The sequence below is a fragment of the Vespula pensylvanica genome, chromosome 1, assembly GCF_014466175.1.
Source record: "Vespula pensylvanica isolate Volc-1 chromosome 1, ASM1446617v1, whole genome shotgun sequence".
NCBI lineage: Eukaryota > Metazoa > Arthropoda > Insecta > Hymenoptera > Vespidae > Vespula > Vespula pensylvanica.
In genome coordinates, this window is record NC_057685.1 from 15,719,523 (window position 1) to 15,737,776 (window position 18,254).

Here is an 18,254-nt window from a genome sequence, read left to right on the forward strand (position 1 = left end):
ATATATATATGTGTGTGTGTGTGTGTGTGTAAATTTATTTTCAAACAAAATTAAAAATAAAAGAGCATAATGTTAATTGAAGTTCTATTAAATTCGTTGTTATCTCTCGAAGACCTTGATAAAGTGCACGCTTTATTATTTTCGAAAGATTCGTTTTGAGAGACAAAGAAGATGGACGAAGCTGCGAAAGAGATAACGATCGTGAGAGTCGGGTAGATTCTCTCTTGTCTTTTCTCTGTTTATGGAGGCGAAGAGAAAAGTGAGGCGCAACGAGTGAATCACTGTCGGGAATAGAGTAAGGAGAAAGAGATAGAATCGAGGTATAGATACTACTCGAAGCGAGTCCATATTGGGTCGGGACAGGTTCACGCAATGATCGGTGTTCCGCCTATGGCGAATCCGAAGAATCCACTTTCGATTTCTATACTCTTCTAATCTTTTATTCGAAATGATACCTATGATTTCTAAAAGAAAAAAAAAATAAATAAATAAAAAGAATAAAAGAAAAAGAAAAAGAAAAAGAATAGAAAAATTTTATTCTGTCATCCATTATCGCAATCATAATTGTTATTTATCGATGTTCAAATACACGTGGGTTTATCATTTTTTTCTTCAATCCTATGAATGAAATTAAAATACGACAAAGTTTTGTTGTTTGTTTAAGAAATAAAAGAACGAGTATATAAATGATATTGATAGTTCTATCAACACGTTTCGTCATAGTATTTAAACTCATCTATCGATTGGATCGATCCGTTTAAACGTATCGAATACACTTAGGATTTATATGAATACGTGATACATAAATGTAAACCACACGTATCTACATGGCCAGATACGTGTCGATGCGGAATACACACAGTAGCCATATATGGTAGAGGTAAAGCTAGTGGTCACTCCAATGCGCTGGCGCTGCCATCATCTTTATCTCGGTCACGGCGACTCTGTGAAAGTGAGAGCCCCTCGTCTCTCGGTTGCCGATGCTCCGAGTAAGTAAGTACATACTTGCATGCTCGTGCAAGTATTAACCATACGATACTCTCTTTCACGTTTCTGTCTCCCTTATCCTTTTGTCTCTTTTTATTTCAAATATAAAATTTAAATATATAGTAACCAGGCGTACGGATGTTTTCAAAATAGTACGTTTTAAAGAATATGAAAAAACGAAGGTAAATAAATAAATAAGTAAATTGATTTCACTTATATTCTATTAAATTATCTTAATTAAAAGTCGTATTGCTTAAACGGCATTTACGATTCATCAACTCGTATAATGATAGAAATTAATTAATTCGCTTTTTAATTTTCATATAGAAAAAAATCCTATTTATCTCAAAAATATATTTATATCTTTCTTAATCTTTCCTTTTTGTGTGCTTGTAATATCTAGTTGGAAACTCTCACATATGATTTTATATAGTATACGCAGTGGGCATGTAAAAGTAAGATAGATAGAAAGAGAAGGAGGAATGATCTTAACGATCCTGTCGGCTTAACGTGCACGCAGAAAGAGAAAGGGAAAAAGAGAGAAAGAGAAAGAGAGAGAAAAAGAGAGAAAGAGAGAGAGAGAGAGAGAGAGAGAGAGAGAGAGAGAGACAGAGTAAGAGATATGGCGATCTTCGGGAAAACCTGCTCGAAACGTAAAGATGCGACGTCTAGTTGGATCGTTGATCATCTTCGACGTTACAATCGAAATGAAGGAGAGAGAGAAAGAGAGACTGCACGCGGATCGTAGATTTATCTCGGATTAATGTGTAATACGCGATTAGCGCAATAAATCCCAGATTCTGGTCGTACGTACTTAAAGTCGACTGGCATGGATGTCCTGCTGCGACAAGCGCGCTGATACGCAAACGACTCGACTCTTCGTCGCGTGTATGAGTATCTCTATAAATTAACGTATTACAAAGCCATTGCAATTTGTTTCGATGCATTTTGTTAATTTTATGGATTATTGTACCACATAGATTACAGATCGTTAAATTAATCGACGTTAAAAAGAAAGAGAGAGAAAGAGCGTTCAAGATATTATGAAAAAAAATATTTTCATCATAAACCTAATTTTTCTTTAGTCAGATCGTTAAATCTATCAACTAAGATAGTGTAAGAATAAGTATGATCAAATGCAGAGAGCTTTGGAAACTCGATACTAGGAAAGATTTCCGAAGGATCTCTGGCGCGGAGAGTAGCAAGAAGGAGAGTTCGTCGCGATCAAATTGAAAGTTCTTCTCTTCCCACGCGATCGGCCAGGCCACTAGAGTTAGCCATCCAGCTATCCAGCTATCCAGTCCAGCTATCCAGCTATCCACTAGCTAACTAGCAAGCTAGCTAGCTTGCTTGCTTGCTTGCTTGCTTGCTTACTTGCTTGCTAGCTTGCTAGCTTGCTATTCAACCAGCGAGCAATCGCACGCTCGAACGAACTCGAAGAGGGACGTTCGAAGGGAGAGTGTAGTGTCGGTTGGTTCTCTCGATCGATAAAGCCGACGCAATATGCCTATATAGTGTCGATGAAAAAGGGCCGAAGAGAGAAAGAGAAAGAAAGAGAAAAAAGGAGAAAGAGAAAAAGCGAGAGAAAGAGAAAGAGAGAGAGGGGGAGAATAAGAAAGGAAAATGAGAGGTGGAAAGAAGGTGCGAGGACGCATCGACACGTCGTGGCAACGAGTTTTGAAGCTAATAGCCTGCGAGTAGATCGCGATCTTTCTTCTTGCTGACCGACGTCGAATTACCAGGGCGAACGTTCGTATCTCTTGTGGTGCACCGTGCATCCGAGTGTACTTTAATTGGACGATCGTAATCAGATAATGGCGGGGAATTAATATTTCCCTGGAAGAAGTAGAAGTAGAAGTAGAAGAAGAAGAAGAAGAAGAAGAAGAAGAAGAAGAAGAAGAAGAAGAAGAAGAAGAAGAAAAGAGGAGCCGACATGGAGCCGACTAAAAGGGAGAGCAAAGCATCCCAGCCAAGTCTGACGTGTATTCCTAGCTTCTATCGCCAAGAGTCTTTTTAATGGTCGAAGAACTTTGTCTTGTTTTTTTACATTTTCTTTTTTTTCCTTCCTTCTTTCTTTCTTTCTTTTTTTTTCTTTTCGACGATGATTCGAATTTTATCGAAGAGAATATCTAATATCGGAAGATCATCATCGCTCGATTCGTTTCGATCTGTTCCTTTACTTTTTCTTTTTTGTATTTTATATATATATATATATATATATATATACATCCATGTACGCTAATGCTAATTTATAGAAATTTGGAATTTCAAACAAGTGTGCTTATCATAAAGATCAATGTATTTTTCTCGTTTTTTTTTTTTTTCAAACAACTCAGTTTAATGTCTTAGATCTTACGAGAGTAAAAATTTAAAAACCTTTTACACAGGAGTTACGAGAAAAAAGAAAAAGAAAAAGGAAAAGAAAAAGAAGAGAAGAAAAGAAAAGAAAAGAAAAGAAAAAATTGAGAGACGGAGAACAATGCTGATATCGGATATTTACTGTCTTGAGAAGTATAGATCGACCACGCCTATACATATAAGTTCCTATGAGTAGATCTTTAAAGCCAGGTGAGAACTAAAACAATGTTTTAAATCACCTGCCACGTTCACGATCAAATCGCGTGGAAATCTATGTACCTTCAAGGAGTGACCTATCGCCGGGAGACAACCGCGGCTTTTGTTTTCTTAGATTTATATACGTCGATCTACTGCGACGTATTCCCTCCTCCTGTCACGAACGGATCTCTCGTCGAGTTCTCTCGTAGCCTTCTTCTTCTCCTTCTTTTTCTTTTTCTCCTTCTTCTTCTTCTTCTTCAACCACTACAACTACTACTACTTCCGCCTGCGGTTCGAATTCCGTTCGAGTTCACGGATTTCAATCGTCTATCGACAACCTCGATTCAGCATCAAGTATTATCCTTCAGGGGGAACAGACAAGCTACCGCCGAAGATCTTTTATCTTCAATCGACTTGATATATTTAAAGGTATACCGATCGTAGCCAACTAAATTTTTCAATGTCTACGCGAAGATCGACAGAATACATAAAAATATTTGTGATGAATGATTAGATAGAAAATTCATTTTTAAAAGTACTCACTAAAAGAAGAAAATAAGAAAAAAAAAAAGGAAGAGAAAGTAAGACTCTACAAAATATGTTAAAACGGAGAATTAGAAATAGAAACATAACGTGTGTATACATACATACATACGATAAAAATCGATCGAACAGTTCGATGCTGCCGATTAAAAGATAATTAAAATCATTGGTTAGATAATTTAGAAAAAAGACAAAAAAACATGGTTGAATACGTTGAAAAACAAGTCTGGAGAGTACGGAAATAGAGCACTCTAGTGAGAAGAAAAAGACAGAAAGAGAGAAAGAAAGAAAGAAAGAAAGAAAGAAAGAAAGAAAGAAAAAGAGAGAGAAAGAGAAAGAGAAAGAGAGAGAGAGAGAGATGTAAAACGAAATGGAAAGTGAACTGCCTACGGCTGGACCAGTGTGGGTGTGTAAAACTCGGTACTGGTTTGCATCCGAGTAGAACGCGTACCCTCTCGAGTATCCATGTAACTCCCTCGTGCATGTCCCTCCTCTCTCCCTTTCCTCTCATTCACTCTCTCTCTCTCTCTCTCTCTCTCTCTCTCTCTCTCTCTCTCTCTTTCTCTCTCTGTCTCTCTTTCTTTCTGTCTTTCTCACTCTCACTCGTATTCCGGCGCGGTCGGTCGGTCCGACAAGAGAGTCGTCGGTGGCGCCTCGGGCGATCGCACACGACACAGGTGTCTGTCTGCATTATGCCGCGTGTACATTGCACTGACGTCGCCGCCACGAATGCCGAGCGACATTGTAATTTGTAAATTGCATCTGTGCGCGGGCGCACGCTCGCGAGCGCGCGCCCGCGCACGCTCTTTACGGAGAAAGGAGCTGCTTCGCTATCTCTATCTCTGTCTCTCTTTTCCTGTCTCTTTTTCTGTCTCTCTTTTTTACTGTCTCTCTTTCTCCGTCTCTCTTTCTCCGCCTCTCTGTCTCTATCTCTTTCTCTTTCACTCTTATTATATTTTTCTCTCTTTCTCTCTTTCTCGCGAACGCAACGAGATCGTAGAAGACGAGAACGTTGTTGTTAATCGGGTGCACAGATCGTAAATCTACGCGAAGAGATAATGAATTATCGTGTATCAATCTTTGCATAACACTTTCAATTGCTTCCGTTTGTTCTTCTTTGGTAAATGATAGATAATTATTTTTTCGAAATAATGATCTTTTTATACGATCGATTATTCTCGCATTGATATATATATATATTTATTTCATAGATGCGTATATTGCTTTGTAGTAATGTTAAAAAATATATATATATATACATCTATGTCATTTTTAAGAAATTGATTTATAGGTCGCAAGAAGTGATTCCCGATTGTCTTCTCTGTATTTTTTTTTTATTTTTTGTTTTGTTTTTTCTTACCTACCAAAGGTCATCTCGATCTTGAAAATATATTTTTGAAAGGGCGTTGATAAATATATGTGAGATTATAAGAAATTTATTTGTAAATTGTAAGAAACGACTCTCTTTTTTTTTTCTTTTTCTATAAAAGATTATAGGAAATTACACCCTCTTGTAAGTCCATCGAATTTACTTCTCCCGTCACGTAGTAACCTCGTGCAACATTTTTCCAATACTCGCGAATATCGAACGAGAGCATAATTTGCGAAATGCGTTCGAGAAAGAGAGTATCGTCTCGTGACTCTGCAGAGTCGATCGAAGCAAGAAGAAGAATGGAATTCTCGTTTGAATTGGCGCTTACAGCGAGAACGACGTGTATTATAATAATACGTTTCTTACCGAGGAGCCAACGACGCCGTGCTTATGGATAATCGTCGATAACGATGTCGATAAGAAGAAGATTATGTGAGTGAGGTGAAAAAAAGAAAATGAAAGAAAATAAAGAAACAAACTATACAGCATGAATGATCTACGAGTATACAAAATTTAACATTCTGAATGAATATTCTAACAAAACAATGACAAATCAATTTAATGAAACGGAATTCAACACGAATGACGTACAAATTACAAAATTGTATCTTTTTAATCAAACGTTTCAATACAAAAAAAAATGAATTAAAAAACATAGAACTTAACACATGAATGACGTACGAGTTACAAAATTTCACATTCTAATTCGATATTACAAAAAAAAAAAAAAATATCTTGTCAGTCGTTTTAAATCACATGTAACCTACTATTCATTCGATGAAACTGTACGATCGAGTAAAAACAAAGGCTAAAAAAAATTAATAAATGAACGTAGATAAAACGTGAGAATGACGTAAAAGGATATTGTACATAGGTCGTACTTATATTCGTTGTTGTCGTTTTATGTCTGATCGAAGTCCGTTTATTTTCATAATGTTTTCCCGCCGCTTTCGGTATATAGAAAAGAACCGTTTTCAGATCGGTAATATCCAAGGAGCACGTGTTCGAAGACGGAAACGGACAGCACGCCTTTCTACGATATACAAGCTTGATGCACGAATTCGTGCAAGGCTAGCCAAGATACTTTTCCGATCGCTCTTTCGAATCGTGCCTCGGCCGTCGATCGGCAGCTCGAATTTCGATAACTATCGATCTTTGTGTACTTAACTGTGTATAGATATTTTATATATATATATATATATATATATATATATATACATATATATATATAGACGTGTGTGTATTTCAAAGAACTCGGCCAATCGGCCTGGCATTGTTCTGATCTTGCTAAACGATCGAACGACTTGACCTTTATTTTATATGATATATATATATTTTATATGTATATAATATATATATATATAAGTAGAGATATAATATATTATAGAAGTATATATATATAGGGTCTGTCTAGAAAAACGGAACATTTATATATGTATGTAAATATTTGTCTGAAATTTAGAAATATCAAATATATATATATGTATATATATAAAAGAACATATAATATATAATTTTTAAGAATCATTAATAATTTCAATAGATTTGATTAATCCTTTATGTAATGATTTCGAAGCAAAATATTCTTGTTGAATCATTGTTCCTTCTTAGAAAAATGCAATCATCGTTATAAAAGTATCGATATGTAATTAAAATACAAAGAAGATATATGATCGTTCCGTTTCTCGTGACTCACCCTGTATATTTTCTCTCCGTAGACAGGCACCTTGCACGGCTGTCCATTCCTTTTCACGCGGCACCTTCTCGTCGTCTTCCTTGCCGCACCAACACGCGATTGTTTGCCTTTCGCAAGAGCGTGCAGCTCCCGAGAGTTATTCAGTACACTTCCAATATGGAGAATTCCGTGTCGTAATACCGTACTTGTCTTGGTCCGCGATCGGTCCTCGTCATTGTCCGAGCTCGTGTACCATAATCGTATTTGGAACTCATTCGTTCTTTTATAATCGAAAGATATCGATTGTCATCGATGAAAAAATTAAAGTAAGTTCTTGTCGAGAAATATTTTTTATATTAGATATATATATATATATATATATATATATATATATATATATATAAATCTGGTCCAATGTCAATCTATAATAATAATTTTGTAATAAATTTATATTAAATTTATACTATCGATATTAATTCTTTTCCCATTTGTATTAATTTACATTTACTATTTTTATGTATTTTTTGTGTAATTCATATTATTGATATTGATATTACAATTTGCAATGTTCTTTAAGTATCATTTAAAGTTTTATTTGTTATTTATTTTTAATTTTATTGCTCGGATTATTGATACCGTTTTATATTTTAACATTGGCAAATTATTGACGATTGTGCAATGAGTTATGCATATAATACTTTTCAAAATTTTACGAAAAGTTCGTATTATTTACAAATATTTTATTTCGAGTAATCTATGTTTATTCGTAATCAATGTAATACGATATGCAATCATTTTAAACTTCTACAAAATTATCTTGATATATCCTGATTCGATTTGACGAAAGGTATATCCATTTATTGAAAAGTATTTACGCGTTATTCGCTATCATTATGAAATGTATTTGCATACAAAGTATCTTTTACTCTCACGGATTTTGATTCTCGCCTGTCTCCAGAACATTTTTCTTTCTTTGGTATACCAATAGAGAAGGTAATTATGGTTGATTATTGAATCGTATACCTGCTGCGAACCGAGTCTATTTTGTATCTATATCTACGTATACATAAGTATATAAGTATGGACGCATAGAAATACATAGAACCGTGTACACCTGATATTTCTTCGAACGTTATTGCTCCAGAAAAGTAGCGATAATATCGTCTATTGTCGGTAGGATATTACGACAACCGAACGATCGCACGAACGATTTATTTTTCGAACGTCGCCTTTTCGTTCGTTCGATTGGAATGTATATATAGAAAAAAAAAGAAACAGAAAGAAAAGAAAAGAAAAAAAAAGAAAAATGAAAAATAAGAAGTCATGGGAAAGAAAAATTCACATCTATCTCGTTCGTTCGTATTTTCTTTTAGATCGGCCCGTCGAAAAGTTCCATAGACATTCTTAACTCGACAGACGTTCGAGAGTTCTTGCAAAAGCGACACGATTAATTTATCTTCTTCGAGTATCGAATGGTCGATAATTCTCTAACTCGGAGATGGTATTGTCAAGTTGAATAACAAATTGCATTTAGTTTCTTTTCCGTTAGACACGCACTCGACGAGATTTATACGGATAATGACCTACATTTCGTATTTCGTGCTTTATATTTACGAGCTACTACGAGAGTATAAAAGGTGTTTCTACAACAGTCGCGATGTTTACGAGTTAAGATTATAACTAACAAAACAGTTATGATAATGTTTTCGTTTTTTAGATACAACAGATAAAATTTTCAGCGAATGGATTAAATGGAAAATATTATCGATAAATATTATAAATATGGTAAGAACGTGTTACAATATCTTCTATTTTTTCTTCTTTTTCTTCTTCTTCTTCTTCATGTTTTTTGACTTAAACTAGTTACATAAAATAATCAGTGGTACATTTGAAAATGAGTCATAGCTCACAGATACTCGAGGAGAAGAACTCCTGACCTAGAAATCCATAAAAGAAGCACGAAGTTTACGAAACATCGTGTCTAGCTTGGTAAGTTTCCTAAAATAGGAGGTTTATATATCCGTGAGCGTAAAAGAAGAAGCACTCTTCAAGGACAGCACAGGAAGTTTATAGAATATTCACGAGTGGTTGTTTCAAGTAAATGTCTCTCTACCTTTTTGCCTATTTATTTTTCCCGTTTTTTTTTCTTTTCTTTCAAGTTCGTCCTCTTTCAAGTTTCTGCGAATTTCACGTAAAAGTTTCCTATGAAAATATATGTGTAATATGTACTTGACGTAACATAAAAAAATTTATAGTTAAAATAAAAATAAAAATAATGATGATCTTCCAAGAAAAATATTTTTAAAGAATTGTTTTCTTTTCGAATTCGATTCATTTACATGAAAACACATGAATTTTTTTCATCGTATCGACGTATTTCGATTTATATGTTTTTTCTCTCAAAATCATTATTCCGAGATAATGAATTTCACAAATAACTCCATCTTCTCTATCTTACTCGAGAAACTCTTATAATTTATAACGGTACGACACTTATTCAAATTCGTCGACTCTATCGAAATGTTACGAAATAAAATAATATATATATATACGAAGATTGAGTTTTAATTTAAGAAAACAGAGTTTAAAGAATTCGTTTTTATATTATATATATTTTTCAAGTCGTTTCTTCTCTCGTGAATATAAATTTATACGACCTAAATATAGAACTTATTATCATAATGATATATGTATATCGTTTTAGACATGAGTGTATTCCGGCATATAAATTATAAACTAGCTTATTTCACGTGTTACGTAAAAAAATCTGTTTTGATAAAGCACGATCTATATTACGTTTAACTTTTTCACTTAAGTAGGGACAGAGAGAGAAAGAGAAAGAGTAATTATATATTTCTCATTTATATTCCGTATAATTGTCAAGATATAATATTTTTTTTCGTTCTTTTTTTTTTTTCTTTCTACTTCAAATCCAGTCCCGTTCGAGTGCGCAATATTAAATATACCGTATCCTGTTCACAGTAAACATGAAAAAGATACTGACCGAATGAGTTAAATATCATACTAATTTTTAACTCGTTGCACATTCCTAGAGTCGATTACCGTGACCTCGCTATGGCCGATTTAGCTAGAAATCAAAGAGAAAACTCGAATAGAGTTAAATAGTCTTAAGATGTTTAGAACGTCTGAACTATAAACGTATAGTCACGTTTCTTGCGACATTCTCTAACCTTCTTCATTTCTTTCTTTCTTTATTATTTTATTTCATTTCATTTCATTTCATTTCATTTCCTTTTTCTTAATCGACGTATTAGCGGAGGTGATCGTTTCTCTTGTCGATGGACGTTTACATGGACGATTCCATGTCCTTTCTCTCTCTCTCTCTCTCTCCCTCTCTCTCTCTCCCTCCCTCTTTTTCTTTCCTTCCTTCTCTCCTTGGAACATGGATCGATCGAGATGAGGAAAAATTTATTGCGAAAGTGGATCCGATCGAGTGTCCGTGCGCTATAAAAGCGGATTGGTAGCTGATCGATGACTTTTCACCGATGTACGCTTAACCCGTCGGCTTGATCGAAAGCAAAGCTTTAACGTCATTAATCGCACGTGTCCGCAATTAATCGCTCTCGGCGAGCAGCGTAACGAACGGCACGAAGCCACATTGCGTGCACCCCCTGGGGGAAAATTTATGCGTAGGTACTTACGTTTGTACGGCACGCTTCGTGCACGATCTATAGTCTTTTCTAAAATTTCGAACTCGTTTCTCTTTCTATTATATATCTAAAAGACAAAGGGACGATTCTGTAAATAATGATTATGTGTATATATACATATATACGCAAGTATAGACGTATGTATCTTTAACGATTATATAAATATTTTATATCCTTTATTATGCGATATATTTTATTAGAAATACATATAATATTAGTAATATTTTTATATATTGTATAAATGGTAGGATAGTAAAAGCATTATAATGTAATAATATGTAATATATAATCGTTTAGTATCCAAGTGAAATCAATCTGGGAACGTTATAGTAAAAAAAGAAATGCCGATTTCAAGAATTATTAAAGAAAATTTAGAAATATATTTATAAAAGAGATTAAAAAGATCAAAATGAAAATGTGATACTTGTTTTAAATATATATTAACAATCTCATCATTTTCTTAAGATCTCAATACGTATTGTGAAGTACGAGAGAGATTCGCAAAGCTGGTCCATGTCGATGACCGTTGGCTTGAACGCTTATCGAGTGTTACTATTTTTTAGATATGTCGTTTGGTCTCGCGAGCGATCACGTTTCATAACGGTACAAACTTTAGCTTAATGCCTTTCTGTATATAGTTTCGTCGACGAAACGGACGACGGGTGGTGGTTCGCTGGATAACTACGAGAAGGAGAGGAGTTTGAAAAGTAGGGGTAAAAGAGAAGAAGGGAAAGAGAGAAAATATGAGAGGCGTGTGTAAAGCAATCGAGGCTCGTTGAATATGCAAATGTGGCAAAGTGGCCGATCTGGACGAGAGAGGCGAAACTCGCTTAAAACGGAGTGAGAGGGCGGAATACAGAAATTGGAAAGTAACTCGCGAATATTCGCCTAACTATCGCGAATATAAGAATGTATATATACATATAAATAGATATGTACATGCACGCGCGCGCGCGCGCGTGTGTGTGTGTGTATGTGTACTACAAAGTCGAATATAGACTCGTTCGTAGGTTCGAACAGATCCCTGCAGATACGATTCCGCGTGAGAAGAGATATATCGCGCCTACGTTCTACACCTACACCCGCACCTACATATACATATATGTATACAAGGATACACAGAGAAGGAAAGAGAGAGAGGTAAACGTAGGAGCAAGCGAACGAGCAGCGAAAGCACGACGAATTTTACGTCTGGAACCGTAGAACGATACCTCTGCAATGACAGCTTCCAACAATGTAACGATCTTTGCAGCTGCCGTTTACCATGTCCGTTCGATTAATAAACGTCCGTGATAAATAAACGTCGCTACTTTTAATCGTTCAGACGACAGTTAATTACTTGCAACAATTCTAAAATTCTTTGCATACATAGAAGAAGAGAGAAGAAGAAAGAGAGAGAAAGAAAGATAGTTACTAATTATATCTATCCAATCATTAATATTCATTAAAAAAATTCCTTTAACATTATAACATCCTATTTATTTTTCCAAATCACCGAGCTAGCACAAGGTATATCCTTTCTCGGGACGCATGTAAGTAGGCGCGCGTTAAAATGTCGATCGAGTCGAAAATGTGCTATAATAAAAGGTAAGCGAGCCATGAATTTCCTACAGTGGAATGTCTTGAGAATCTCGAGGTGGTTGTTGTTATTGTTGGGAAGAAGAAGAGCAAGGAGGGAAGCTCGCATCTTCTAGGACCATCAACGGTACCATGGGGGCTCTTCCCCTCGGAGCAGGATCTTCAACGAACGCTTTCGTATAGAATAGAGAAAGAGAGAGAGAAAGAGAGAAAGAAAAATAGTGAGAGAAAGAGAGAAAGAGAGAGAAAGAGCAGACATTATCCGATCCTGTGGAAGGTTTCCGTGATGGCACACCGAGCATAGAGCATCGTGGCTGAGAGGCAGCATAAGGTCCGAGATATCAATAAATAATCTATCTGGCAATATTATCTCAACGGTTTTATGCCCCACGAAGCGGGGAATGCGATCCAGTTCGTACGTATACTCTTAAACTTCTTCTTCTTCTCTCTCTCTCTCTCTCTTCCTCTTTCCCTCATTCCTTCTCTTTCTTTCTTTCTTTCTTTGCTTCCTTCGTCCTCTCCTTTTCTAATCCATACCACAACCAGCCTGGCCTCCTCCGCGAGTGGAGGTGTGAATGATCCGCCTACCATAAAGCAAAGTGCATCTAGCTTCCAAAGCATGCCGAGGAATGTTCCACAGGGTACCCCGTTCTCTCTCTCTCTCTCTCTCTCTCTCTCTCTCTCTCTCTTTTGTTTCTTTTCTTTTACTCTATGGCTATGCGACGGTATCGCGATCGAGTAACTGCAACTCTCAATTTGATCTTTAATGATCCCCACGGACTTTACTGCCGTGAGTTTTTCTAACCTCATGCTCGGAGGCTATCCTCCTCCTCCTTCTTCTCCTCCTCCGCCTCCTCCTCCTCCTCCTCCTCCTCCCCCTCCTCCTCATTCTTCTGTTCTTCTTCTTCTTCTTCTTCTTCTTTTGCTTTCCTGTCGATCGATGGGCCAGTCGTTTTTCTCCTGAGAGAGCTCTTAAATCGACGTCGAACGCTTTGTCAGTCCTACCGAAGGACTTTGAGAACCGAAACAATCTTGTTATCTAACTTTTTTGATATATATACACCTATGTACACTTGTGTATATATATATATGTATGTATGTATGTATGTATGTATGTATGGAAGCTTTTAGAGATATCAATCTAAGAAGACCGGTAGATGATTTGGTAGATAAGTTATTATCAAGTATCATCTTGACCGAAATTTTAATTAACGTATAGATCGGATTTAGATCTTTAAATTTGTAGATTTTACAAAATTGAAATATATTAAATATTATTATTTGCAAGGGACTTTTATCATTAACGTTGGATATCAGTAGAAAATAATTGAAATCTATGAAACTTAGAGTTAACGTTAGATTTACGGTGGGTGAGCTAATAAATCCTAGTGCTTTTGCCCGGACCCACGAGTTTTCTCTCTCTCTCTCTCTCTCTCTCTCTCTTTTTCTTTCTTACTTACTACGGGCCACCAAAGCAAATGCCATTAATGTGAACTTTCGATGGAAACGGGATACGACGTGCGCTCGCTCGCGTACAATCGAGCACTTGGGTGTGCGACTGTGTGTAGGTCAAGCCTCCATGGCTTGCAATGTTCTCTCGGCTAGGTGTGGACCCGACATACCAGGAATCTCCCCATAGAATAGACCCGTACGAATCACAAACAATACTTATGTTACTACGTCAATCTTTCTGGAATCCAAACTACGCATTATTTTTACCAAGAAAGTATCAAGAAATTTACGAATTTACGTCCGATTGTATTCTATCGAATTAAAATTTAGAAAAATGTCATATATATATATATATTTATATATTTATATCACTTAATATTATTTTGATAATAAATTGAAAATATAATACGTGGCAAAATATAATCCGAATGAAAATTTTCCTTTGATTTTATCTTTTTCTTTTATCAAATTAATTTTTAATAGGATATGGTTAATATAAATTAATAAAGTTTGCGAAGTGGTTCGGCACGATTGCTACTCGACATTTCGAAAGTTCTGCTTTCGGCTCTCACGACACGTTCTCGAGATATTATGCAAGACGTCGAATGTCAATGTCTGACCTGTCAATACCGTGACTACTGAGATACGCGCGACTAACTTTCGTTTTAAAGCATTGGATAACCCGATGCCAGATTTTCACGCTTGTTAACGCATTACCTTTAAAATACGAAACGAGGATTTGAAAGATACTTATAAAATGGTATTTCGCTAGATCTACTGTTTAAAAACAAAGAAGCTTAACTATTTCTTGTAAAGAATAATTATTGAAATCATTTTGTATATATCTTGTAAAGTTTATTTAATAAGCATTTTTTGTTTACTTCGTACGACTGCACGATCACTACGAGCTAATTACGTATTAAAAAGGAAAAGAATAAAGAAAAAAAAGATCAAGTTTTTAAATATTAATCTCTAATCTATAATGATAAATTTCGTTTCGATCATTTATGGGACATAGATTTCTTATATTAGAAAATATTACTGTAATCCTTTCAAAGAAACTTATTTATGTTCGTTCATATATAAAATATGTAAAATCAAGTATCAAACTTTTTTATGTACCTAAACTATTTTACCATTCCTAAAATTTTTTTTAAATCTAGTATTAAATATCATAAAGATTTTTATCAAAAGTACAAAAATATACGAAAAAAAAACTGTGTGCGTGAGAGAGAAACAGAGAGAAAGAGAGAGAGAGAAAGAGAGAAAGAAAGGAAAAAAAGAGGATTGAGAAAAGATGTATAAAAGGAGGAAGAAGAGAACGGAAGGAGACGTTGAAGAAACAGGCGCCTTTGGCGGCTGGGTGTGGATAGATCTCCAGGCGTTTTATCTTGCACCCCTTCATCCTCACCCTCCTTCGCGTGGGTGTCCCGTAGTTTCGTTACGCTTGATCGTCAGCAACATGTGACTATATATATATATATAAGAATATATAGGTATATATATATGCATATATATAATATATAAATATATAAATATATGTGTATGTGTGTACGTATGCGTACGTGTTAAACTTAAATGCTACTTGACCAATTCGCCGAGCATAAGATATATATATATATATATATATATATATATATATATATATATCACACACATACACACACACAGATTATATATACACGGTGTGCCACCTGTAGCCGGGACCTCGATATATATATGTACGTCGTTGTGCAACGATAACTCGACTCCACCGTGGGACCGTGTAGTACATTTTACGATCGTTTGTCACACCCTCGCAATCGCGATTTCTTTTACGTCGCATTCACGCGCAAGGCACTCGCATTTGTTACTTTTTTTCTTTCTTTCTCTCTCCCTCTCTTTCTTTCTCTCTTTCTCTCTCTTTCTCTCTCTCTGTTTTATACGCATCGATTCTTTCTTTTCGTTCAAGGACGTGCGAATATGCTAACGCGATTCGATCCTTAGTATACATATTAAATGAGTTGAGTTACAGGATCTAGATGAATCGTTGCTGCATAATTTCTAGGTTGATAGAATAGATTAACCCTTTGAACTATCATTATTTTCGCAGTTTACTTTTTGATACGATAATTTTTTCCTTCTTTCTGACATATCATTTTTTCATATATATATACACACACACATATGTATATGTGTGTGTATGTGTAAAATTTGTCTAATCATATTATTAATTAAATTAAAACATTAATTGCTTTTTATACGTTGATTGATATTAAATTTGAAATAAAAGTATACAAATATAATCTAATAAGCTATCTTTGATGTTATATAAAAATTGTTAATGGTAATATAGGATAAAGTAATTGTTAGGGTGTTTGTATTTATACAGCTTGTATAAATATTGATTGAAAATGTATTTGATAAAATGACTTCTCCGTAGTAATAACGATCATTCTCTATTCGTTCATGCATATATGGGTCAAGATAATATTTATTCAAAGACTTACTGTCTAATCTAATAATCATGACTAATCTTAACGAAGATACACTATCTACAAGGAGTAAACTACTTACTTAACCGATGATCTACATCTGGGTCATCAATAATTTTTTTTTTTACAATCATTTTATAGCTCTTCCTTTCTGTCTCTTTTTCTCTCTCTCTCTATGTATATATGTATTTGTGTGTGTATATAAAACGTCAAAGGGCAACGACCCTACATAAAAAAAATTTGTATAGCTTACTACCAAAAAGAAGAATACATTAGCATCTTTTTTTTGATCGTTAGCAATTTTACGAACTGACTTGAATCATAAGCTACCAATGATCGTTAATTCTAATATCTAATTAGATCGGTTCATCTAATTAGATAACGATGTCGATATTTTATATTCGTACGTTCACCTTACTCTATTTAATAAATATTAATCTATAAAATAGACATATACATTAATATACGTGGGTTGGATAGTTAAAAATTATCGTGAGTATAGTGATTTAATCCTAAATCGTATCAATTACCGATAAATTCGAATCGAAGCAGCACACGACCGGAATCTATACCAACGAACGAATGTATATATGTATGTATATACGTAAATACATAAACAGGTATAAATATAGCTACATATATATAGATACATACATGTGAAACTTCGGTTCAAAGATCACGAGAAATCAACCGAGTAGATTTAATGCCTCCCATTCGTGAAATTATTCAAGAAATAAGGAATAATGTATCTCGTAGTAAATTATAGTCGATTATTGTTTAACTAACTTATCAAGGTAGATACGTAGGTAAATGATTTTATAATTAAGCCGACCGACAAAGAGATAGATAGGACGAGCCATTTTGATAATCTCACGAGACTTTTGATCGATTTGGTAACAATCGACTAGATCTCGAAAAATTTTTACTTTCTTGTATAAAACCGTACGATATAAACCATAATTGGTATTTAATATTACTGTATACAAAAGGACCTTTACGAAAAGATCTCTCATTTATAATATGCACATTGGAAATACGAGAAAGGTTTTACCGAATGGCTTTTCCGTAACCGATTGCCCCACCTTTCGTTTCGTCGATGGGTGCGAAGCCGAGAGAATAATAGTTCGCCGTTCGAGCGTAACTTTACGTCCGGTAAATCTTGCCTCGTCGACGCCGTTAACGTATTTTCAACCATGCGATAAGCTGCTTCTATACGTACATACATATATACACGTAACGTCAATATACTCGTACCTACACAAGATTTTAAACTAGGTCTTATAAACATCATCAAAGAGATATTTTTTCTTCTTTTTTTTTTTCTTTATATCATCGAAACTTTCGTCATTGTTTTCGTATTAGGTATTCGTCCTTGTTTCGATTTCCTTACTTATCGCGTATAATTTTTGTAAATTATCATGTGCGAACAAAGAAACGAAAAGAATATTTTCGACGAAGTATTCACGAAAGATAAAGAAACTCACAAAGACGACCAATTTTCGATTGGTCACGTTATACCATTTACTTTGTGTATACGTATACTGACGTCGATGATCTTTCCCAAGCCCTATTCGTGCTTTTTTTTCTTTTTCTCTCTCTCTCTCTCTCTCTCTCTCTCTCTCTCTCTCTCTCTCTCTCTCTCTCTCTCTTTCGAATATCGATAATCTCCGGAACGGTCGGGTAGCTCCGTTAGGAAGTATACATCTATCTGATTTCACTTTGCTTCCTCGTCGAACGTGCGATAAATAATGAACGAGAGAAAAAAGATAAATAAAATTCTATGCTCATAAATCTTATTATAACACAAGAGAGAGAGAGAGAGAGAGAGAGAGAGAGAGAGAGATAAAGGATCTTTTCATACACACGTGATTTAAGAATATGTATATGTTATTAGAAAATAATAACCTTGACAGAGAACGTCGACAAACAAATGTCGATGTAAAATC

General features: G+C 35.0%; 1 protein-coding gene across 4 annotated transcripts in view; it reads right to left on the reverse strand.

The window, feature by feature from the left end:
• Positions 1–18,254, reverse strand: part of LOC122630950 — a 108,352-nt gene that overhangs the window by 66,723 nt on the left and 23,375 nt on the right. The gene's annotated exons all lie outside the window — the stretch shown is intronic.